We start from the raw sequence: 25155 nt of genomic DNA, 5'->3' as shown, positions 1-25155 counted from the left end.
CAAAAAAAAAAAAAAAAAATAGCAACACCCTGCTCACTCAGTATCCTTATCCATCTTCAATCAACACACTTTATTCCCTTTATATCCCTTATCATATTTTATTTATGTGTTTATTGTCTGTCCCATTTCTGTGTCCCTGGTCCTTGGTGCCAGACATATTGTTGGTGTTCCATGCTGAAGGAATTAAAAAAAACTCTAGAAAAATTCCATTGTCTCCATTTAAACATTATTTCCACATGTCCTCCTTTTTGCTATCATTTGCATGCTGAGTAAGTGATTCAGGTTGCAGCAACCCATCCTAGGTACCTCCTCACCCTGAAATCCTTCCTTTTCCCCTGTTTCACATTTTTTTCTGCCTTAACCATCAAATATTAACAATCCTCCATGTCCTCAGGGAACTGCCTTTCCCCTCATTTGACTACACTGCCTTGCACATAAAAGCAGCCCAATTACTAGATGTTAAATGACTGGAGGTGGCAGTTTGCCAGCCTATGCTAATGAAAGAGCCCTCCTGTCCCTCCAAGGCAGCGTACACATTTCTACAGGAGCCTCCAGGAGACCTTGCACTAATGCCTTAACGCAAAAGTTATTGTTAAATGATGATGCTACCCAAGCAGGACAAGTTTAGACCCAGGGCAGGTGATTTTGGAAAGAGGACCTTGTAGTACCCCTAAAGTCATTTATAAATACAACTGTCTGAATCACTTATTCAACAAAGGATATGCTATTTGGCTTTTTACTTGTCATGCTAATGGAGATTCTATTTGTGAGAAAAGTAATGAATAAATTCTGCAAAACAGTGGAAATCTAAAAAACATTTGCCCTCTTGTCCTCACATGTACAAAAGCTCACCTTGACCCAAAGAAGGACAAAGGTATATAAACATTTGCATGAAAGAAAGCACATCACATCTGCTGTCTAACCCTTACAGAAGCGCATCCCTCTGCTTACAAGCTTTATATTAGATTAATGCAAAGGCTATTGCAAAATAAAGGATATGTCAGATCAAGGAGGATCCTGATGAAGACAGTTCAGAAATATCCTCAAATGCAAAAGTACACAATACATTAAACTCTAGGGATCTTCTATACAAGACTCTGCCTAGAGTTAATATTGCATAATATGTTTAAAAATTTAGATAGTAAATCCCACGTTGTTTTCTTACATAACAACAAGAGGAACACATGATTGTGGGTCTGCATAGGTATTTAATGGTGGTGTTAATCTGGAGGTATGTTGGTTAGAAATTCTGTAAAAACAAATTTTAAGTACTTTCATTATCACTAAAAGCAACTTTACTAGGGAATGAAAAGTGGATTCTCAATAAATTCTGTGCTTGGTATTGCACTGGGAACTATAAATTCCAGACTGAAAAAAGTATCTAATACATAGAAAATGGGAAGAATAGTGCAAAAATGGCAAGTAACTGCTGAAGAGGGATCTTAAAACTGCTTTGACCTGAAAACATTTCAAAAACAAAACTAGTGATTTATAAACTGAAACCGAGATACAAAAATATATTTGGGTCATCTATTTTCCTGCATCTCTCTGACAACAGTGCCATCTGGAGACTCGGTTGGACCAAGGGTACCAGATCTTACAAAAGCTAGACACAGTCACGGAAAAAGCCACAGACAAAGTTAATCCATTTCTCTGGTATTCTTATGCAGTTTGTTTCTAGAGTGAAAAAAAAAAACAAGTGAAAAATATGAAAACTAAAATTTGTATGTGTGGTGCTGGGTATTTCACTCACGACCTCAAGCATGCTAGGCAGGTGCTCTACCACTGAAATACATCTCCATCCCTTTTCATTTTTTTATTTTGAGACAGGGTCTTGCTAAATTGCCAGGCTGCCCTCAAACTTGCAATCCTCCTGCCTTGGCATCCTGAGTTGCTAGGATTGCAGGTGTGTGCCACTGCCCCGGCAAATACTGAAAATGTTTTATTCTAAATCTGAAAAGTTACAAAAAAGAAAAGAAATAAACATACATATACCTATATGTGGAGATCTATATACTCTCATATATATAGGAAGATGGATGGATGGATGGATGGATGGATGGATAGATGGATGGATAGACAAACAGACTGACTGTGTTGTGTGTGTGTGTGTGTGTGTGTGTGTGGTACTGAGTATCAAACCCAGTGCCTTGCATATGCTAAGCTTGCACTCTACCTTTGAGCAGTATTCCCAATCCAAATCGATAATATTCTAATGGGAAGTGCAGAGCAGCTAACATGTGGTTTATTAATTCAGAGTTATTATTATTTTAGGAAATTTAAGAAAATAATAACATACTAAAATCATTAATGAGAATGCCATTTTTCTTAAAATGTTCTTCAATTTTAAATTTGAGATTATAAGTAAATACATGTGCTTCCAATTCCCAAAACAGACAATTCAGATAGGATCAAAAGACCAGAGATGTAGAGAACAAATATAACTCAAGTCTCCCCAAGCCTTCCCACACCTGCTCATACAGACTCTCAGCAGCCTGTCTCTTCTCTTCCCAGTCCCCCTTCCATCCGTTACAAGTTTGCAGAGAATCTGATGAGCCTCCTGGGTAACATTACCACATCTTCTTGGTGCCCCCATTTCCCTGTGAGCATGATATTACCACTGTGAACAACACCCAAGAGACAGCTCTTTCTTTGCTAGTGGGCCTTGAAATTCCAACTCTGTTTTCCAGGCATGGCTGCCTTTTTCCAGTAGGTAGCCCTGAACATCACTAACACCAAGAGTGTGGAGCTCTCCAGGTGCAGAACTTGAATAGCAATTGATAATGAAAAGGATGGTAAAGAGACGTTCACCCTCTTTTTGTGGTATGTGATCCAAGACAGCTATCAAAGTACAATTGTTTTTGCACAGACTTTATAGAAAAGTCCTGTGCCCTGAAGTTCTTTAGTCTCTTATTCAAATAGAACTTCTACTCTCCAAGCTACCTTTATTCTTTCTCATAGAAGAACATGGTTAAACATTTGGGAACTAGTGGGACTAGGGATATAGCTCAGTGATAGGGCACTTGCCTAGCATGTGCAAGGCCCTGGGTTTAATCCCCAGCACTGAAAAATAAAATAAAATAAAAAGAGTTTGAGGTCTGATCCAGGGAAAAAGGCAATTAATAAATCACACTCATATTGAAGCATTGGGTTTTCGAAGGCCTTTATAGATGTAAACAACACTGAATTCCATACTGCAGCTAAAAGACTGACTTTCTTGTGCTACTGTGTTCCAGTTTTAACCTAAGCACTCAAAACACACTGCCTTATAGAGATTTTAGTTAAAAAAAAAAAACTTTTCAGATATAATGTTTTTCATTTTTTATTTATTTGTTTATTTGTTTATTTTTTAGCCCCTGTCTGTCCTGGATTTTTCCATTGGCTTGCGGGAATGGCACACAAATTCCAGAGAGACTCAGGTTGTTCTCAACACCACCCAACCCCCATCTTCATCCTCCACTCCCACTGTGCCCAGTTTCTGTGTTTTATTTCCTCTTCATCCAATAACAGAGATTCTTTTCATTTCTAAACTGTTCCTCAATTTCTTATTAAATATCCTCCTGGCAGTCCCTCCACCAGACCTCTAGATACCACAGGTACTGCCTGAAGGTCAGGTTCACGCTGGGTCCTCAGTGAAACATGATTGATGTATTATGTGAGCCACAGAATCTATTAAGACAAAAAGATGCAATGGATCAAATTCAAAGAGATGATTACAGATTCTGGATACTGTGGGAGCTTTCTGAGAATATAAATCCATGTGGCTTTTATAATAGTCAATCAGATCAAGAGTTTTATCACACAAAATCCAACAGAATTCTTGTAGCCTATCCAAAGGGAGATGAAGAGAAAAAGCAGAGCTAGAAGGAAATTAATATCGGGAAACACAGGTTCTGTTTTCACCGATGCCACTAAGGAGTCCGAACATGAGTGAGTCGCCTAAATACCCTGGTCCTCTTTTATCACATAGAAGGGCTGGGCTGAGAGACTGTCAAGGACCCTTTCAGTGGTAACAATTTATTTCAGTAATAATATAATGGTTCTCTAAGCAACCTGGAAAAGGGGGCTGGTCATAAATAAAAGAAATAGAGCTGTGCCTCAGTTGGTAAGAGGATTGTACTCAGCAGGGGATTTGGGCAAAAGGAGAAGTAGTTTATAGAACTGACAGGAAGAGGTGGGAGGGCAGCAGCCAGCAGGAAGGCACAGGGACTGCCATTTCAAGTGAAAAACTTATATTGATGATGTGAAAACTGGCACACTGTCCAAACAGTGGTATTTCACTCATACAATACATTCAAATCAGATAAAAGCACTTTCTCAGAACTCTAAAATACCATATGTATGTTAAAATTAGCTTCATTGATAACAAGTGTGGGATTTTTTATTTTTTATTTTTTTTAAGTGCAGCTTACCGATATTCAAGCTCATTTTAAGAAAGAATAAATCTGACTTCACATAGTTTCCTATTTGGTTTAGGACATCCTTTTTTAAAATGTCATCTTGCACTGGATTGCATCTGCAATGGATTTTTCATTTAATCCCAGTGAATGCCAACCCTATCAGCAACTGCCAAAGACAACTCTACTCAGCCTTTTATGTGTGGGACACCAGCAATGTAAGCACAGGAGAATCAACGCTTACAACGAGGTCATATTTTGGAGGTTTTATGAAAAAAATAAAGAAATTCCTTGGGTTTTTGTAAAAGGAAAAGATACACACACGCACGCACACACCACATTGTCAGTGTTCCTGACAGATATTTTGCTGTTCTTCAAGATATCCAGAGAGATTTCCAGAACCTAAGCAAGAAAAAGTATTTGAAACCGAAGAAAACAAAATCAGTCAAAGAACTGGCAGGGCTGATAATTAGTTGCATATAGGATTGTAAACCTTAAAAAAAGTACAATAAGAGAGGTTTGGGGATTTATAGTAACACATATATAACCATCAAAACTGGGAAGTCCAGAGACGGTGGTAATTTATGTGGTGAGGTTTGTCTTCACTATTCAGCACTGTATGGTTTAAGAAAAGAAAATTGGGATTCAAATGTGAATTTCATGTTTTGTGGCACCTTATTAAAATTATAATGAAAAATCCATTTCCCCTGCTTGGAACTTCAGCATATAATGAATTACATAAAAGGACAGAGAAGTACAGGGGAGAAAAAGTACAGTTCAGCGTGATAAAGTAGAAAGAATACCAGTCTGGGAGTCAGAAGACCTGGATTCTATTCCCAGCTCTGCTGCTCACTGGCTGTCTCATTTCGGACAAATCATTTTATTTCTCTGAGTCCTGGCTTTCTCATTTGTAAACTGTGAGGACTGATTCAGATGAATACAATTCTGTGATCACCAATGTCAGATCTTGCAGCACATTCTGTGCCAATAGAGCCACTAAGCAAATTATCAACTACTCTCGCATAATAGGAAACAGCATTTCATTAAATCCACCATCTCCCAGGGGTTCTGAGTTAGACAGAAAAGCCCAAACACTTGGTATATTATGCATCCAGTTGATCACAATTTATCTGTAGAATATCCCCTTTCTGACATTTAAGAAAGGTCAAAATTCTCAAAAGCTTAATAGGAATGTTAATGTCCTTTAAAATAGTATGGCCACTTGGTTATGTTGAATCATTCAAAGGTCCCTGGGACCATGCAAAGTGAATGACAATGACCTTCTACATCCACTCTAGACTTGTCCAGAGAATGAAGGTAGGGGAAAGGGAACAATACTATTAATCTTTCAAGAATTTATATGGTCACCACTAGTAATATATCTAATGCTCTGTTCCTATTTTCTTTACCTTTCTATGGATGTCCTGATGTGCAATTTTATTATATTGAAAGATTTATGTGCAGCATTTCAGTAGTTTCCTACTCAGGTGGTAAGATGCAGCGTAATTATGATAAGCACCAGCTAGCATGGCACCTGCCTGGAACGTTACAAATGGAAAAGGAAACACATGCAATTAGCCATTTACCCACACAAAGTGAGCACTGGAATAATGTACACTTTTACTTTCAGGAGGTTTTGAATTCTTGTTTTAGAAAGAATAATTATTCAGCCTCTTTATCCAGATTCCCATTTGTTTCACAGAGGGCTATGATGATACTCTTCCATTTAGAAATATAGAGAATCAAACATCAGGTATTCTACTAGATCACAACTAGCAAAAAAAAAAAAAAAGGTTTTTGCAATTAGTAATAAAAGAATTTTAGAAGTTATTGCACAATTTTCATATTCCAAATGTGGTTGTAGACCACTGATATTTAGAGAAATTTAAATCCTCCTTTCTTACTCTTGACCCTATCGTCATTCTCACTTCATAACAAGTAAATCAAAGCCAACTGATCTTATATTGCTATCTAGACTCTGAGAAGAAATCACTGAAGCAACAAATTAGTTACTTAATGCAGATAAATATAAATGAACTTCAACTTTATCATTATTGAAATGCTAAGAATTAAAGGTTTTCACATTCACAACCCTCTTACAAATCATCAATGAAAGATATTTAACGTATAAAACATTTTTTACAGGCAACAGATTAAGGGGGGCAGGGCAAGAGTGGGCCAAAGTAATAGATTCTCATTCCAATGAATTACACTGAAGTTGTGCTACATTCCTGCTATCGAACTCTTCCAAGCTAGTGAGCCTTCTTCCTTAACACATATATGTAGTTAATTAGTTAGATACTATATTAGAAACAAATGCAAATTGAGAACTGAGGATGTTTTCAGTTGTTCACTCACATAGTTGAGAACCAGGAAGCCTAGATTGACAACCTAGTTTAGAACTTAAAAACTAAGGACCTTGAAACAAGACTACTCAGATTTTAATTTGGCTCCACTGCTTATGAGCATAATCATTTTGGCGAGTTTAGGAAAATCTTTGTATCTCTGTTACCTCATCTATAACATAGGGATAAAAGTACCTGGTAATGTGGACTTGAGTGTGAAAGGTCACTGAGTGAGTGAGCATATGTAAAATTATTAGAAAAATGCCAAGAGCACAGTAAGTGATTAATAATGGTTGGATAGTGTCATTTATTATGATAACAAAATTGCACTACTTAAAGACTCAGCAGTTCCAAATCACCGCAGCATGCAGCCAGCTCATGGCTTTGAGAATGTCAAGGAAGTTGGAAACACAGCTGGTGTGAGTTCTGGTAACTTAAATTGCTGGTTTGCTCTTCCTGCTGCCACCATATTAAGGTAAGTTTTAAAGGAGCAGAGTGGCCACTGGCCTACAAACTATCCAGCCTGGGAATTTTTTCCTAATTTAAGTCTGTACAATGCTAAGATCAAGAAGAAATGTTTTTAAAAAATGACCAATCTTAAAACTTTCAGGTCTATTTTTTTCATGGAAAACAGATGAATTTTTAATTAACCCCAATGCTTATTATCATGCAGTTTCACAGTGAAAAATATCCGTATCCATTAAATAATAAAAATTAAATACTATGTGCATGAATATTTAATTACTAGGGATAATGATACATCCTACAAAGTATTCTAAATGCCTGGGTTGCAACGCACTATAGAATGGCTCATGCCAGAAAGAATTATTGGCCAAAAAAATACATTTCCTATTAACTGTCTCGCACCTTAATATTAGAATTATTTAATTTTTGCATCAAATACTAAAGTTATTAAGCAATAGCAAACCATTTCATTTGGAATTCAACATCAAAAACTACGATGCTTAGAAAAGAGGGAGGCATTTAAAGAAAGGTGATCCACAGTGATGGAGATTATGATGGAAAAAAATAATCAAACCCAGTTGAGCTTGTTTATTTATTTTCAGGCCAAAATTCTCTTTACTCCTTTTCCTGTATTTTTACTTTCTCTGCAAACAAGATATTAAACTCAGTTAAATGGAACAGAATAATGATTCCCATGTTTCCCGCAAACCTTACTATTACCCAGTTTTATTAGCCCACATTTTTTATTTGAGCCTTTGGGGGAAAAGTGATTCAAAAGAGTTCATGAATGACCTCTGAGTTCAGAACTATTGTGAGAAAACAAGTCCTGCTCCTTATCTCAGAAAGTCTGACCTCTAAAACTTCCACTGCAATATATGTCCCTGGAGGGGGCCCTTGAAACTCCCAAAGGCTCTTCCCCATCCCAACAGCCAATATCAACAAGAAACATTGACCTTTTCAACACAGTGTTATTCAACTTTTCTTCAGAGCTGTCAACAATCCTGTACTGAGATTCTGACCATTTTTAAGTAACCTATTTTTCTCCGCTTGCTGAATCAAATTGTGAGTGAAATTGTATTGAAGTTTGATGTGTTCTTGTTACCCACGTATCATTTAAATGCTGTTCTATGTAATTCATATATTGTTCATGAAAGTTTGCTGAAAACATTTGGAGAGAGAAAATATTTTCCATTTTTAGGACTATGGAATTGTTTTATTTTTAATGAAGCAATGAGTATTAGGAGTGTTTTTCTTCTTTAATAAATCCCTCCCCAGAGTCCTAAAAATAAAGATAAACAGGTAAAAATGTAGTTTTTTTAGTGTTTTTTTAACAATATCTTTTTTTTTTTTTAATTTTTATGTGGTGCTGAGGATCGAACCCAGTGCCTCATGCATGGTAGGCAAGGACTCTACCTCTGAGCCACAACCCCAGCCCCAAGTTGTTTAGTTTTTTAATTTTATTTACTAAGCCAATTATATCAGTGGATTAAGCACTCTGCAGTTGGTTGAGTATTTGAGAAAACTAAATTAACTTCTTTATGTCATCAAATGTAATTTGCTATACCAAGGCTGAAATTTCATAAGTAGTCCCTTATTGATCTGAAAAAAAAAAAAAAACTCATACAAACATCAAAAACTCAAAGGAAATAAATTCCTATTGTGTTCCTTCACAAGCACTTAAATTACACCACTCCCACAAGGAGATTCCCACTCACAAGGCTCTTGCCTTTCTATACAGAGATGGTCCTCTAAATTAAAGTTATATTTTAAGCCAATAAAGGCTAAATGTGGGATCAAATGATAGCTAATATTCCATGTAATGTCAAGCAGCGTGATAATATTTTTACATGTATTAACTCGCTTAATTTTTAATGCCCAATAAGGACAGGCAAACATGAATACCATTCTACAGAAGAGGAACTGAGAACAAAGAAAAATTAATTAACATGTCCCAAATTACACCTGGTGAGGGTCAGACACAGTGGATGCCAGAGTCTTTCTCTTGACCACTGTGCCATTTGGTAGTAACCAGTGCTATTCTACAAATACTGAAGTTAGGCAAGGGTGGCCATGTAACTTCCTGTGGCCAATGCTATATGAGTAGCAGTGATGTGTGATTTCCAGAGGAGACTTTAGGAGCCAGGGCATAATTCACCACTGCACTGATCATGGATGTGTATATAAAGTAAGGCTTCCATTGACAGGACCCCTGAGTAGTGACAATGAGCAGAAACTCCCCACAAACCAGCGCTGGATGTGAACTTTAGGGGAGAATTAAAGATTTGTTACACTAAACCTACTGAGGATTTGGGGTTATTTATTACTATTATAAAACTAGCTCATTCTGACATAGACATACAGTTTCCACATTGTAAGGGTTCATTCATAGTCACTTAATTCAGTTTTGGAGGGGATCCAGGAGGAGCACAATTTATCTGGGTGAAGGCAGGTCACAGGGAGAGAAAAAAGTAAAAGCAGTGGCCCAAAAACAAAAAACAAAAATGCATAAAGCTTTTGGCAGTTTCAAGACTGAGAGACTGTCACATGTACATTGGGATAAATCCAGAAAATGTATAATTATTCACATAAGATTTGATTTGCTTGAGGATTGACTTTTTTATAATCCATTTTTAAAAGTCATGGTAAATAAAGAGTTCTGGTTAGCCTATATATTTAGGGACATCAAAAAATAAATTTCACTAAGACAAATGTTGCAGGCTTAATTCTGTTTCATTGTTATCCAGAATTGTGATTTTTTTTTTATTCAGAATGGTTCTAACTAGTCATATAGGTTGTGAGTGGCTGAGATCAACTAGCAGCATCTTCTGATTACCAGTATTTCTTGCATTTTTCCCTTTCCACTTTTTTATTTTTATTATAAAATTGTAAGTAAGCAGGAGAGTCACATATTGTTAAACATGAGCAAAATTTCTCAACAATCCATCACCAGTAAACTTAGACTTCCAAGCGGTGGAGCAATTCTCATTTAGAAAGCCTTTTGGAATTATTTGCCATCTTTTGTTAACAGACAATGGCATTATGAAATTGCCTTAATTTATTTCTAAATTCAGTTATAATATTATACCTTTTAATGATTATCCTTTTTGTCTAGGTAAAAATAGACCTTGGCTACTCATTTTTCATGCATTGAGACAAACATTTCTTTCTCAGTTACTAGAAACCCTCTATGAATTATTTAGAAAACTTTGCCAAGGTAAACTACCTCCTCTAAACAAACATTGCTTTGAAATGGGGTCACTTGTGGCAAATTGCTTCGGAAAGATGTGATAGACATGCGTGTTTACATCAAAAGGGCAGATGTAGTGTAAGTGCAATGAAAGGCAGCGAAATCTCCTTATTCAGCAGTAAACTCAGGAGGCAGAAAGTTTTGTTGAAATCTAAGTTTGGGTCAGAATCTAAGTCTATCTCTAACTCCCTTATGTGCAAATCCAGTTTTGTAATTGCCGTCCTCTGGTATTGCCCTCCTAGAGAAATGGAGAATTGATGAGATATTGATGGAAGTTCTGCAAAGATGAAGAAAAGGTGTCAAAAAAAAAAAAGAGTAGGGGAAGTTTCTATGAATATAGATTCTCGCCCCATGGGTTTCTTGAGAATATCACTTACCCTCCTAGATAATGGAAAACCCTTAGGTATTCATATATTTTCCCTGCATGTGGCCTGCGCTAGTATTCATCTCCCTTCCCTTTACATCTCTCCCCTAGTCATGCACATAAATACACCACCTTTTGCATTCTGCACATTACAAAATAATTTTATTCAATCAAACCTCCTTTAAGAAAACTTCTTCAGACAATTTCTAATGCCCATCTGGTCATGCTGTTTGTCTAGAGCCAATACAACCCATTTTTCATCACCTTGACAGATTCTCTGGTTTCAGTTAACTTTTTTCTCTGTCAGCATTTCTCTTCATGCATGCATGAACACTGGCCAAGTTCATAGAAACTATGAATGCACCTTATATATAGCAGCCTTCAATTCTTTCTTGGAAGTGGGCTTAATATAAGCTAATTTAAAATGCTCATGTCTCTTGATACATAGGGTGAAATAATCCATTTCTGGTCATTCTACTTATCCAGTCTCTGAAGGCACATTGCTATGAAAAACAAAGCAGAAATAACATGTTCTCCACTTCTTTGCATCTCAGAAGAGAGAATAAATCGAATAAGACGTCTTCCATTGTAAGAAAAAAGTAAGCCACATATCTTTACTGCTAAATTCTAAGATTTGAAAATGTTTCTCCAAAGAAAAGCCTTTCCCTAATTACCCTGTCCTTTCCTGCCCTGCTCCTTCCCCATAAGACTAACTGATCACCTTACTCAATTTTATAGATTGCATCACCCTGGATGGCTGGGTCTTGCCAACTGACTTCTACTTGGGCTCAATCTACAGGACTTACTGACAAAAAATTATAAAGCAGGAGGAAAAAGAGGTTGTGATGCTTCATCCCTATGTTTGCCCACTTTAGGCCTCCTTTTTGGCAATGACTGCATCCTTTTATGAGCTCAGCTCCTGTCTATTTCTTTCTCCTTGCCTACAGATCTCACTGGGGTCCTATTGACACTATCTCCTCCCCTTGCTCATTCAGAACTAAAGATGCTAATTGCTTCCCACAGTTGTGCTTGTCTAGGTATCTCAGCACTCCTTGTTACTCCCCTTAAACTCCCTTCACCCACACACACACACACATCTTTGAGTGAAGTATTTGCTTCATCAAAATATCTTGCATCATTTGAATTGAAGTTTTCTTTTCTATAGAAACTCTAGATAATATAATCAACATAACTTGTTATTATATGAATTATGAATGTCGCTCCAGTAGAAGCTAGTGTTGAGCAATTAACACAAAGTAATGAAGCAAAGCCACTGTCTCTCAAAGAGATGTTTTGTAGACCCATGTTCCTAAGTAGCATTATTCACAGCTAAAATGCAAGAGCAACTCAGATGTCCATTGACAAATACATAAGCAAAACATTTTACATAAAATGGAATACTATTCAGTTTCAAAAAGGAAAGAAATACTACATAAACTACAATAGAGATGAACCTTGAAGACATTGTGCTAAGAGAAATAAACCACTTGGAAAACAAGCAGTCTGATTTTCCTTTTATGAGGTATTTAGACTAGTCAAAAATCATTGAGAAAAAAAGGTAAAATGGTTTTTGAGATGGTTTAGGGAACAGGGGAATTGGCAGTTATTGTTTAATGGGTTCAGAGTTTCACTTTTGCAAGATGAAAAGAGTTCTGGAGATGAGTGGTACTGATAGTTACACAACAATGTGAATTTACGTAATACCACTGAGCTGTACACTTAAAATGCTGAAGATAGCAAAGTGTATGTTAAGTGTATTTTAGTATAATTTTTTTTAATTGGGGGAAAATGCCTCCTGTCATATTGCAGAAAAATACTTTCTGTTCTTATATTCAAGAAAGTATGTTTCATTTGTCTAAGAGCCTAGAAAAATCAGAGAAGCATATTCTAAAAAGTTTAATAAAAACTGCTAAATTTGTAAGTCAAAGGTCTTTAATAAGGATGGTAATCTGTAATCTATTTTTTCACAGCACAGTCTAGAAATAGAGCAATGAATAGAAAGTTTCATATTAGTCTTATCTAACCTATAAAAATCTAAAAGTTTTTTTTAAGCAGAAACTCTTTAGAAACTTAAATTTCCAATTTCTCAGTAACAGATCATAGAGGAATGGAATCTACCTATAATTCTAGGCTTTATCAGCACTTAAGCAATACATACAATTGCCTCTATCTAAAATGCACCAATAGACATCTCTTCCCAAAGGTCAATCTTATGTCAATCACAGTCATCATGGATAAGCTATAAATGTTGTCTCAAATGAATCCCTGAGTGAGTACAGACCAACCAAATCACAAAATCTTCCTGTGTACTTTGACTAGAGAGTTCCTCACAGAAAGACACTGAACACAAATATTAGTTTTTAAAAAAAAAAAAAAAATCTACTTCACAAGTACATGAGCTTCCAGTTAAAATGTTTCCTTTTTATTTAACAATGATGCTTTGTTGAGCTTTATCTTTGTTTTATCTAAAACAAAATATAATAAATTTTTGAAAAGTATCAGTGTAAAAATCAGTACACTTTAAAGATAAATATGTAAGCAAATGCATTTTATATATTTTACTTCATTCTTGACTAACATTTATGAATTGTACACATTAATAGGTTTCATATTGATATTCCTACTTATGCATACTTCATGCATTGTTCAAATCCATCATCCCTTTAACCCACCCTGACCTCTAGTAATCATTATTTTACATTCAGATTGACTTTTTTTAATCTTCCATACATATGTGATACTTGTCTTTTGGTATCTAGCTTATTTCACATAACCTAATGTCATCCAATTCCATCCACTTTGCTCAAAAGACAGAATTTCATTCTTCTATGTGGCAAATAGCATTCCATCATGTGTATGTGTGTGTGAGTGTGAGTGTGTGTGTGTGTATCTGTGTGTGTGTGTGTGTACTAATCGACAGGCACCTAGGTTGATTCCATATCTTCGTTATTATAATAGTGATAAAATAAACATGTGCCTGCACCATCTCTTTACTATGGTGACTTCATTTCCTTTGGATATATACCCAGAAGCAAGATAGCCGGATCACAAACTAGATAATAATCAGTCAAAGGAATAAAAGATGATCCAATAGTCCTCTTTTGTGTTTAAAAAGTGCATTTGTTGCTACTCATTCTTTTGACTAAAGTTCTTTCTTATGTGGGGAAATGTTGATATTTTGAGTCTTAGAAGACTTAGAATCCCACCTGTGAACAGTGAAGATTTTCAAGTACTTTCCCAACTTCCCTTGTGAGTGAGTCAATGTGTCCTGGATTCTACCAAACAGACTCATCAGCTTGGAATTTTGATTTAAAAAAAAAAAAACTGGTGGCACAAGGAATTAGGAGATGAAGGAAGAATCTATGCCATGGACAGTGTTTGGAACAGTCAAAACCCTGGGCAAGAGGAGAAAACTATTAAATGTAACCAAGGTACCTTCATGAGAAAGGAAATTTGGCAGACACAGAACCAAGAACCCAGAGAGCAGATGCAAACACAATGAAAAATTATTTCATGTCGTAAGACCTGATTAATCTTAAAGCATTTGCTTCACTTAATTCCAGAATTCCATTGAGCAATGACTCCCTTGTGCTTTTCACTTTCCCCTTTCTTTAAGCAGAAATGTTTATAACAGAGAGATTAAGTCTGTTCCACCATTGTACATTAGATGTGGAGAGTGAGGGACAGTTTGTTTCTTTAAACTCACAGGTATAGATTGCAAAGATATGTGTTTTTACTTACAGAAAGACAGCTGATAAGTCCATTCTACACCCAGATATGAGTTTATAAGATCCTGGAATTTGACCTGATGCTATAAGGAGATAAAACCCTGGGTGATATTGATTGGGAGTCGAGGATTTTGCATGTAGGATGATAGATGTGAATTACACTGGGGATCCAGAGAATAAACTATAAAAGGAAGCTTCTAAGATGACTCCTAATGATGGCTACTTTCTGATATTCAGGTCCTGGGTTAGTGTGAGCTAAACTTACTGATCCTCAGACATATGAGATGATATTAAATTAGAAAAAGACTCGGGATGGGATTCCAACTCACCCTTGCTCCTTCTGAGAGAAACTAGATGCCATATCTGGCTGCCTCATGGAGAGACTCACCAGGTCAAGACTGGAGGGAGGTCTTCAGCCACCATCCAAAAAAGAAGACCGTCTGTCCAACAGCCCTCAAGAAGCTTGATTTCTCCAAGAGCCACCTGAATGAACTTGAAATCAGCTCCTCTTCTAAATGAGCCTCCAGGTGAAATCACAGCACCAGACAAAAGCTTTACCTGCAACTTCATGGGAGACCTTGAGCCAGTGATAGCCAACCAAGATGCATTCACATTCCTGACCCAGAGAAATGGTGAGAAAACGGTTGTCAAAGAAAGCATTTCAGTATGGGAGTAATTTGCTACACAGTAAAAGATAGCTAATATGCATCTCTAAAAAGTTTGATACAGTCTATTTCATTAGATAATGTTTAGAAATGAAAATAATCAAGGAAATAGCATTATTTGCTGATTATTTAGAAATATGTAGGGAAAGAGTTGGAAGTGGATGACTCTATATCTCAGGACAAGGGAGTAGAAAGGAGTGAAACAAGATCTGCTGCCTTTTCATAAAACTGAGTTGCAAAGGTCTTGCCTAGGACTTCTAAAAACCTCTTCCTGAAAATCCCTTCTCTCAGGCTTTTGAAGAGCCATGGCTTCATTTTAAGATCTCAAAATTGCATTGCATTATGTAGTATTAGCAGCATTTCCAAATGCATTACCTCTGAAATTCTCTCATTTCCTTCAATAGAAGGTAAAAAGAGCACAGAATTTGACATTGTCCCAAAAGCAGAAGAAAAAGATTTGCCAAGGAAAAGATTCCACAACTCTTTGATAAGAAATTGATTTACATGGAGTCAAATACTAAATATTAAAACTATTTGAGTGGTCTCACAATGAATTTGTAAAGAAAAAATATGGAACAAGTATGTAAACTCAGGTAAGTGGCATTTATAAACTAAAACTTAAAAAAAAATAAATCAATGTAATTTAATGCTGAACTGATGGAGTCTTGCTTGATTTAACTGCTTTCATTAAAAACTCATATAGATTTCTTTGCTTTTTCCTTTTGAACAACAGCTCACATCTATAACCATGTCAAAAACACAGAAATCAAAAGAAATGGCAAGGCCCAGAAGACCAGGTAAAATTCTAGAATTTGAAGGAATTAAATTTAAGCTCTACCACTGACCTTATTGGGGTTGCATGAACTTACTTAAGCTAATTAAAAACTATCCAGGGAGTAAAAATAAAAATAATCGCCTACTTCGTAGGGCTATGTTAGAAGTAACAAATAAAATGGATCATAAAGCACTTAACCAAATAGAACCAAAAGTCTTAGAACTATATGCTATGCTAACAATATTTTGGTGTCCTCATTTAACCCTAGAAAATGAAAATCACTGAATACAGACCTAAGAGCAAAGAGGTGGAAAACACCAGCTGACAGTTTCCAAAGCAAATCTCTCTTCTTGAAAAAGTGTCAAAGGTTTACCACTCAAATACAATTAAAATGAAAAAAAGTTTCCCAGACTGACGGATAGCAAGTAATGAAAAAAAAAAAAACTACAATACCTCCCATCTGTACCATCTGTTGAAGGCTAACTGTATGCCAGGCATCTGCATGTTACTTCTATTATTTACTTATCACAACATTTCCACTAATTGAGTGTATCTACGCCTACCTTATAAAAGGGCACTTCATAATAAATAGGCCCCACAATAAAAAGCTGAGCTGATATCCAAACAATTTTTTTAGTCCAAAAATTTCATATTCAAGTACAGCCCCAGGAATATAAGTCCTCCACGGATTTGTCAATTGCAAAACTTTTTCCAGCAAGGGTAAGTAACTTGGGCGAATTAGCTCCTACTGGCAAGGAAAATCTCCATAGAAATGTCCTCAACATCAATCCTCCTAGCAACTGGGGAACAAGTGCCTCACTCCTGTAAAATCCAGCTGAGAAGCTCACCAGAGCATCCACTAAAGTCTGCCCTTTCTACCAGTTAGCTCTATTTACACCATACAGTCAGTTCACCCCACCTGGAAAGAAGTCATTCAGAATTTGAATTGGTCTTTTTTTTTCCCCTGGGAACTTACTAAAGAGTAAATTAGAACAACCAATGCCGCCAATGTTGAGACAAAAACTAGGATCCATCTTCTTCCTTGTCTACTGCTTATCTTACAGCTCTGTGATCTGAGAAGCTTATTTCTTGGGGCAGTCTGAACCCTCATCCCTGAGGAATCTGAGCCCCTAGACACCAGGCCATTTTCAGTTCATGGTTTCAGAACTTGCACAACTATCCTGAAAACTGAGCAGGGGCATATCAAGAGATGCCTCAGTGGATCATCTGAGTGTTAGATATTTTCTTCCTTGTTGCTGTCAGAAAACAGCCTCTCTACCTCATCTTAATGATCAAGGCCAACTTCCCTTTCTTGTCTACTGGCCTCTTAAAGCTGGAAGTCCAAAGAGACCAGGTGGTAGCTCTAGCTAAAATTTAGAGTTCTTTATGTGTCCCCTGATGGAAATGTTCAATAGCTAAAATATCAGAAGTAGGAGTCACAGATGATCCAAGTGAATCACTGAGAGTTATCATATACAGGATGATCTCTATTTCCCAGACTAGTCATGTACTAATATATATAGACACACTGGAGAACAGTGCCTTGTCCTCAAAGGACTTCATCTTCAAACTGGCACCTGAGCTGAGGCTTCAACATTTCATTCCATTACTCTATTGGACCAGGACATTCTATGTAGCAAGGTATGTTAAAGGACAATAGGATCCCATGGTCTTGTGACCACTGTCGATCTTTTTTACCATAAAGTGGGTCCTTTGATCTGAGATGATACAATATGGGGTACCATATTGATATATCAAACATTGTATTAGCCCTAATTTATGGATGTCCTGCAAAAAAGAAAAACAAATTCATACTTAGATAATGTCATCTCCAATAAAGATGAACAGTTTTCCTTTTCACAGTAGAAAGATGTAATCAACCTGGTGTCAAATGGGTTATTGGTCTTCTAAGGAGACAGAGCCATACTGGGGGCTCAGCGTTGATTTGGATGGCTAGCATATTGAACTTTCAGCAGCAACCATAGCTAGATGGACCTCTGTGAGTTGAAGCCCATGCTTTGGGCCCATGAATAGCTTCCACCTCTGTCACAATAACTATTTTATTGATAATAACTATTTATTTTATTGTAGGCTTCCTTGTGCCTTCTGACCAGCATTTGGGAAATGACACAAGATATCTGATACTAACTGTCAGGTCATTCCATCCATTTGGTTGTTACTATATCTTCTGTAGTGATGTTCTCTAGCAGGCACTAGCATAGATGCAAAGATCTTCATACTTTGTATCTATTTCCACATGCTCAGACCTCCTTGTTCCTGATTTTCCAGCCTTTCTCCTTTGTAGTCCCTGCTTAAAGAGTAAGTCAGATGGAAAGATCTCCCTTGTTCTTGGATAGGCAGAATTAATATTGTCTAAATGACCATACTACCAAAAGCACTACACAGATTTAATGCAATTCCAATAAAAATCCCAATGACATTTCTCACAGAAATAGAAAAAGCAGTCAGGAAATTCAACTGGAAAAATAAGAGACCCAGAATAGCCAAAGCAATCCTTAGCAAGAAGAATGAAGCTGGTGGCATCACAATACCAGAACTTAAACTATATCACAGAGCAATAGTGACAAAAACTGCATGGTATTGGTACCAAAATAGACTTGTAGACCAATGGTACAGAATAGAGAACACAGAAACAAACCCACATAAATACATTCATCTCATACTAGACAAAGGCACCAAAAACATATATTGGAGAAAAGATAGCCTCTTCAACAAATGGTGCTGGGAAAACTGGAAATCCACATGCAACAAAATGAAATTAAGCCCCTATCTCTCACTATGCACAAAATCCAACTAAAAGTGGATCAAAGACCTAGGAATTAAACCAGAGACCCTTGCGCCAAATAGAAGAAAAAGTGGGCCCAAATCTTCATCATGTTGGATTAGGCCCTGAATTCCTTAATAAGACTCCTATAGCACAAGAATTGAAATCAAGAATCAATAAATGGTATGGATTCAAACTGAAAAGCTTCTTCTCAGAAAAAGAAACAATCAGTGAGGTGAATAGAGAGCCTACATTTTGGGAGCAAATTTTTACCACACACACATCATATACAGCACTAATCTAGGATATATAAAGAACTCAAAAATCTACTCTACCAACTGAGCTATATCCCCAGCCCAAAAATCTTAACATCCCTTAACATCAAAAAAACAAATAACACAATCAATAAATGGGCCAAGGAACTGAACAGACATTTCTCAGAAGATGATACACAATCAATCAACAAACATATGACAAAATGTTCAACATCTCTAGCAATTCCAGAAATGCAAATCCAAAACTACTTTACAATTTCATCTCACTCTAGTCAGAATGGCAGCTATTAAGAATACGGGTGTAGGGGAAAAGGCACACTCATACATTGCTGGTGGGACTGCAAATTGCTGCAACCAATCTGGAAAGCAGTATGGAGATTCCTTGGAAAACTTGGAATGGAACCACCATTTGACCCAGCTATCCCACTCCTCAGCTTATACCCAAAGGACTTAAAAACAGCATACTTCAGTGACACAACCACATCAATGTTTATAGTAGCACAATTCACAATAGCTAAATTGTGGAACCAACCTAAAGGCCCTTCAGTAGATGAATGGATAAAGAAACTGTGAGATAGATATATAAACACACACACACACACACACATATATATATATACACACAAAATGGAATATTTCTCAGCATTAAAAGAGAATAAAATCATGGCATTTGCAGTTAAATGGATGGAGTTGGAGAACATTATGATAGGTGAAGTAAGCCAATCCCCAAAAAACCAAAGGCTGAATGTTTTCTCTGCTAGGTGGATGCTAATCCATAATGGGTATGGGGGTGGTGCATGGGAGGAATGGAGGAACTTTAAATAGGGCAAAGGGGAGGGAGAGGAAGGGAGGGGGGCATGGGGGTAAGAAAGACAGTGGAATGAGATGGACATTATTACCCTAAGTACATGTATGAAGACATGAATAGTGTGAATATACTTTGTGTACAGAGACATGAAAAATTGTCCTCTATATGTACTATGAATTGAAATGCATTCTGCTACCATGTATAGCAAATTAGAACAAATAAATAAATTTTTTTAAAAAGAGTAAGTCAGGCATCTAGATATAGCCTCACCAGATGGGCCATTTCTTAATAGACATGCTGACCTCTGTAAGGATTTGCCTTTATTGCCATCTTTTAGGGCTACAAATGAGTGGTGTAGCAAGGAAGCAGCAGTCTATTTTCATCTTGCATCTATGTACAAAGCCAGTTAATCCATAAACTGAGCTAGAGCCTTTTTCTTCTTTCATGACTTTAGGGTCATGAAAGTGAGCCAAAGGATTAAAATCAGGACAAGAGTGGTGATTGACATGGTGTTGTAGGCTTTCTCATGCCGTCTGACCTTTGTCATAGCCGATCTTGGATGTTCTTTTGACACATTATTGCTGATCCCACCCAACAACAACATATGAATCTCTCAAAACCCAGCCCATGACAGGCTCAGACAATCCATCTCCACCAAAGCCAAACAGCCAGGAGCTATATTGGAATGGTGTTTATTGTTCAATGCTACTGGTAACCCTTCAGAATTGTCCCATGTGGAGGCAACATAGCCAGGCATTTTTCCTCCCACAACAACCAGCTAATAGATACAAGGATATACAATCTGAATGAGGCAATTGAATGATACAATCTGCTGAGGAAAAATCTCTTTTCCTAGCGAGAAACTCAGCTTGAGCCACATGGAGCCGACACTCCCAGCAGCTAGAAGTGCCAAACTCTCAGTCCTACCGGGGGGGATGTGGGTGGCACACCACAGCATCTACTACAAATGGTTTGAGTCAGATTATTCTCTTGCTACCAAACTAGTCTGGCTAAAACAACAATTTATAATTTACTGTTTGCATTTGAGATATGAATCAAAAACAATAGACTTGTGATTACCCCAAACACAAGTCACCTGTTCAGAACAAAATCAGGTAGACTTTGAAAACCAGTGTCAGATGTATGTTCAACAATGTCGAATTTATTCATTCTAAAGTACATATAATGAGCTAACAAAGCTAGTGGTAAGATAGTCTAAATTGGTATTCTGGACTTTTGAAGTTATCAGTAGAAACAATATTGTTTTCGTAACTGCAGTTATACTTCTAGGCCTGATCTTGAAATTTATTCTAATGGCTAGGAATTCATACTTTAAATGCTAGCATAAATAAATAATGAAAACACCTTTTAAAATGAGATTTCTCTAGCAAAAACAATATCTTCAAAGGAATGGCATAAGAAACTGGAAGCAATAGAAATAGAGATACACATTCCAATAAGTGATTAAAAAATAAAAGGTAGGGAGCTGGGCGTAGTGGTGCAGACCTGTAATCCCAGCAACTCAGGAGGCTGAAGCAGGAGGGTCACAGATTCAAAGTCAGCTTCAGCAACTTAGGAAGGCCCTAAGCAACTTAGTGAGAACCTGTCACAAAATTAAAAAAAAAAATTAAAAAAGATTTGGGGATGTAGCTCAATGGTTAAGCATCCTTGGGTTCAACCCCTGGTACCAAAAACAAACAAACATGAAGAAAAAAAGGTGGGGTAAAGTATAGACAAATTGTCTCCTCTTTGCCCGTCTTATCCTGTCCCCAATGTTAGGCATAACTATTTTATTTGACAGTTCTTCAAGTTCCCTTTAGCATTTCATGCAGCCTTCTCTGGCATTTATCTCAGTATTTTAATACCTTATTTAAATGCCTGCCTTTTTATGCACTCAGCACCCAGCATCTTTCTAAAGCATTATATGATTAAATATATCCTTGCTAAAAGAATGAATGAATAAATGAAGACATCAGTAAAAGGAGCTCATTACCCTGGAGGGACTATCTTGATTCTCTTGGCACTTTAAAAATGGCACCTGAAATTTCATCAATGTCTTCTATACAATGAAAAAATTGAAAACTGATGAAGTAAAACACTTTTTCAGAACTACTTACTAACTTGAATTTTCTACAGGACTGTTTTACTTCTTCTCTGGATTTATGTCAGACATGAATGGCAGCCAGAGGGTCAGTGGGAATCCTGAGAAGGTTAAGACAGAGCTACCCTGGACACAGGTGGTTAAGATTCATCACAGTGAGCCATTTACCTGGTAGAAGTTCTCAAGAGGCTTCAGCTGCCCTCCACCCCCACTGTGAGGCTGCATCCAGATTCCTGCCATTACAGTAACAGGCTTTGAGGCTCAAGATCGAACGCTAAAAGACAATCTAAAAATCCCTCCACATTACCACATTCCTATCATTTCAAAAAATACATGGTCCTTATTCATCTATCCTTACACTCAGCTGGAGTTATCTAAAATTAGAAATTAGATAATTTCTAATTTTATTTAAAATTCAAATAAGTATGTCTAAACTCCCAACCTAGTTCCTCAGCCCAGAGGAGAAAATTAGCTGTTCCTCCCAAACTCTCTTGAGATTCTTCAGAAAGGGAGAGAGGAATCCTGTTCTCTTACTTGCCTCTGGTTTCAAGAATTCCTTTTGCTATATCCTTCAAACTACTTCACTGCTATGGCTGGATCTGGAAGGTCTCCCACAGGATCATATGTTAAAGGCTTGTTCCCCAGTTTGGCACTATGTGTAAGTGGTAGCACCTTTAAGAGGTGGAGCCTAGTGGGAGGTTTAAGTCATTGAGGATGTGCCCTTAAAGGAGAAATTGGGACCCCAGCAGATTCCTCTTTTTATGTCCCAGATATGAGGTAAACAGTTTTGCCACATACCCCCAGCATGATGTGCTGCCTCACCACAGGCTCAAAGCAACACAACCAATCATTCCAATATGATGAGCCAAAATAAGTATTTTCTCAGTCTCAGTTGATTGTGTTGGGTTTTTGTTACAGCAACAAGAAGCTGAATCACACAATAAACTCCCTTTCCACCTGAAATACTAACAAACTGAAGGTAGGCATAGGTCAAACATCTACTAAGGTCTGGGGAGAGTCAGAGGGCTATGTTGCAGTGCTCCCCGGCATACTAAATTAAAAACGGGATATTAGCCAGTCACAATGGCACATGCCTGTAATTACAGTGACTTGAGAGGCTAAGGCAGGAGAATCACAGTTCAAGGCCAGCCTGGGCTACTCAGCAAGATCCTATCTCAGATTTTTAGAAAAATAAAATAAAAAGGTCTAAGGAGGTAGCTCAGGGGTAGAATACCCCTGGGTTCAATCTCAAGTATGGGAGAAAATATATGAGACACTTGTATTATAAATGGCCTTCACCATACCCACTACCTATGCTTGCTTACTGTCTGCTCAGTGTAAATTCTTGTGTCCTCATCATAGCTGGGCTTCTTTTCCCCTGACCAGTTCCTGGCAACTTCCAAATTCCTGTTTTATTGATAAAGGCAGTGTAGTTTCTTTTCTTAATCTTTTGAGTCTCAAGCCTTTCCCTGAAGCTTATCTTTTGTTCACAGCCAAATAGCTCTTCTATTCCAAAGGGAAGTTCTGCCACTTCTTGAGGATTCAGAAGTGGGTCTGCTGGGATTTTAGATCACAAATTGTTTCCCTTATACACAAAAACTAGCCAGGTATAATAGACAACTCTTAAGGGGCTTCCTATCCTACAAGCTTCCACTCCGTAAGAACTGCAGCACACTTGGGAGCAGTGGGCAGCAGCCATGGCTGATCTATGCGACTCTCTCCCATCCCTACCCACAGCTGACAGATCCTCAAGAGAACACTTGATGGAAGCTGAAAGAGCCAGGTGCAGTGGTGTGTGTCTGGCATCCCGGTTACTCAAGAGACTGATGCAAGAAGATCGCTTGAGCCCAGGAGTTTGAGGTCAGCCTGGCTAACACAGTAGGACCCTGTCTCTTAAAAAAATAAAAATTAAAAAAAAAAATCTTGGAAGAAGGGTTCTCTTTTCCGGGAACTGTTATCAGGAATTAGAAACTGCAGCCTGAAACCAAAGAGAGTCATGTTAATGCCACCATTCAGAGAATAGAGCAGCACACTCCTGCTACAGAGAGGTCCCTGGTGACCCTGGTTTCTTGGGACTAGGTGGGCTGCTCTTTCCTGAATTCAGGGAATGACTCCAAAGTCCCTTTGTCATTTAAACCAGCAAATGTTAATTCCTACTCTTTTTAACTAAAACTCTGTTAATAAATAGAGACTTCAGAGAACTCCACAAAGAAAGTTATTACAAACTCTCAGGAAGAACATTCAGCATTTTTTATTTTTTTAAGAAAATTCAGGTTAGCCTGTCCCTGTGATCAAGCAATTAGTCAACCATTATTGCCAGAAAAATGGGATGACTGTGAACTCACTCATATCTAGATGCATTCGTTTTACAAAATAATCCAAGATACTATGTTACATAGAATAATGAAATTACCAATATCAGAGGCTTCCAGCTACTTCTAGGGGAGTCAGTAACTCGTTCCAGGAATGATGCAGAATTAGAACCGTCCTTACAGCAGAGCAGAACAAGATCTAGGAGCACCAACCCCCAACACAACATCTGTTAAAAGATGGGGGCAGAGAGCGGGATGTCTAAAAGCTGTTTCCTTTTTAAAAAAAAAAAAAAACTTACTGGTTCCCCGGAAGCTGTCCTTTCCAGGAAGAGACTAAGATATGCTGCTCTTCAGACTCTGACCTATTACAGAGACAAAACCAGCTGTGTACATAAGGCTGCTTCCTCTGTTAATCGAGTTGTCGTTTCTCCCATGCCCTTGAATCTCAAAGTGAAACTTATAAATAATCTGATCTTAACATTTAAAAGATGCACTCTCCTTCTGTCCGCCAGAAGGTAATGAGCAGTCTAAGGCACTCCGCCTGGGTTTCCTTTCCCTAATTGCCCTAAAAATTAAATAAAAATCTTCCTGCCTGGGTTCTGCTGCTCAATGAAAACAGAATAAAATACAGCAAGTTCTAATAAGCCAGTATGCATGAAGTTTGCTTCCTTGCTCCTTAACACCACATTTACATTCCCTTCCAAACTGCACTAACTTCTCTGCCTCTTTATCTCCATAGAAATCAAATAGCTATAGCTCAAATTCATGTTGCAGAGAGAATTTTTTTCTATTAGAAAAAGATTGTCTTCCATTTTGTGGCCAGGAGTTTTTTTGTTTTATTTCTTTAATGCAAGATTGGGGAAGGGGGGCTGAGGGGTGGCTTGAATT

At 37.4% G+C, this 25155-nt stretch overlaps 2 long non-coding RNA genes across 3 annotated transcripts in view; one reads left to right on the top strand and one right to left on the bottom strand.

The window, feature by feature from the left end:
• The window catches only part of LOC125619772, a 25280-nt gene extending 9475 nt beyond the window's left edge, over nucleotides 1-15805 (top strand). Inside the window, exons 2-4 of one of the 2 annotated variants that reach the window (XR_007351359.1) lie at nucleotides 3354-3419; nucleotides 11267-11417; nucleotides 11557-15805. This is a non-coding gene — a long non-coding RNA (uncharacterized LOC125619772). The remainder of the gene's footprint in view (nucleotides 1-3353; nucleotides 3420-11266; nucleotides 11418-11556) is intronic. The other variant, XR_007351360.1, reaches the window with a different exon arrangement.
• The window catches only part of LOC125619773, a 92925-nt gene extending 68077 nt beyond the window's left edge, over nucleotides 1-24848 (bottom strand). Inside the window, exon 1 of the long non-coding RNA XR_007351361.1 lies at nucleotides 24567-24848. This is a non-coding gene — a long non-coding RNA (uncharacterized LOC125619773). The remainder of the gene's footprint in view (nucleotides 1-24566) is intronic.
• Between the last annotated feature and the right edge of the window lie 307 nt (nucleotides 24849-25155).

Source organism: Marmota marmota, unplaced genomic scaffold (genome assembly GCF_001458135.2).
Source record: "Marmota marmota marmota unplaced genomic scaffold, marMar, whole genome shotgun sequence".
NCBI lineage: Eukaryota > Metazoa > Chordata > Mammalia > Rodentia > Sciuridae > Marmota > Marmota marmota.
Note: the sequence above shows the minus strand (reverse complement) of the source record. Positions and strands in the feature narration are given on the sequence as shown.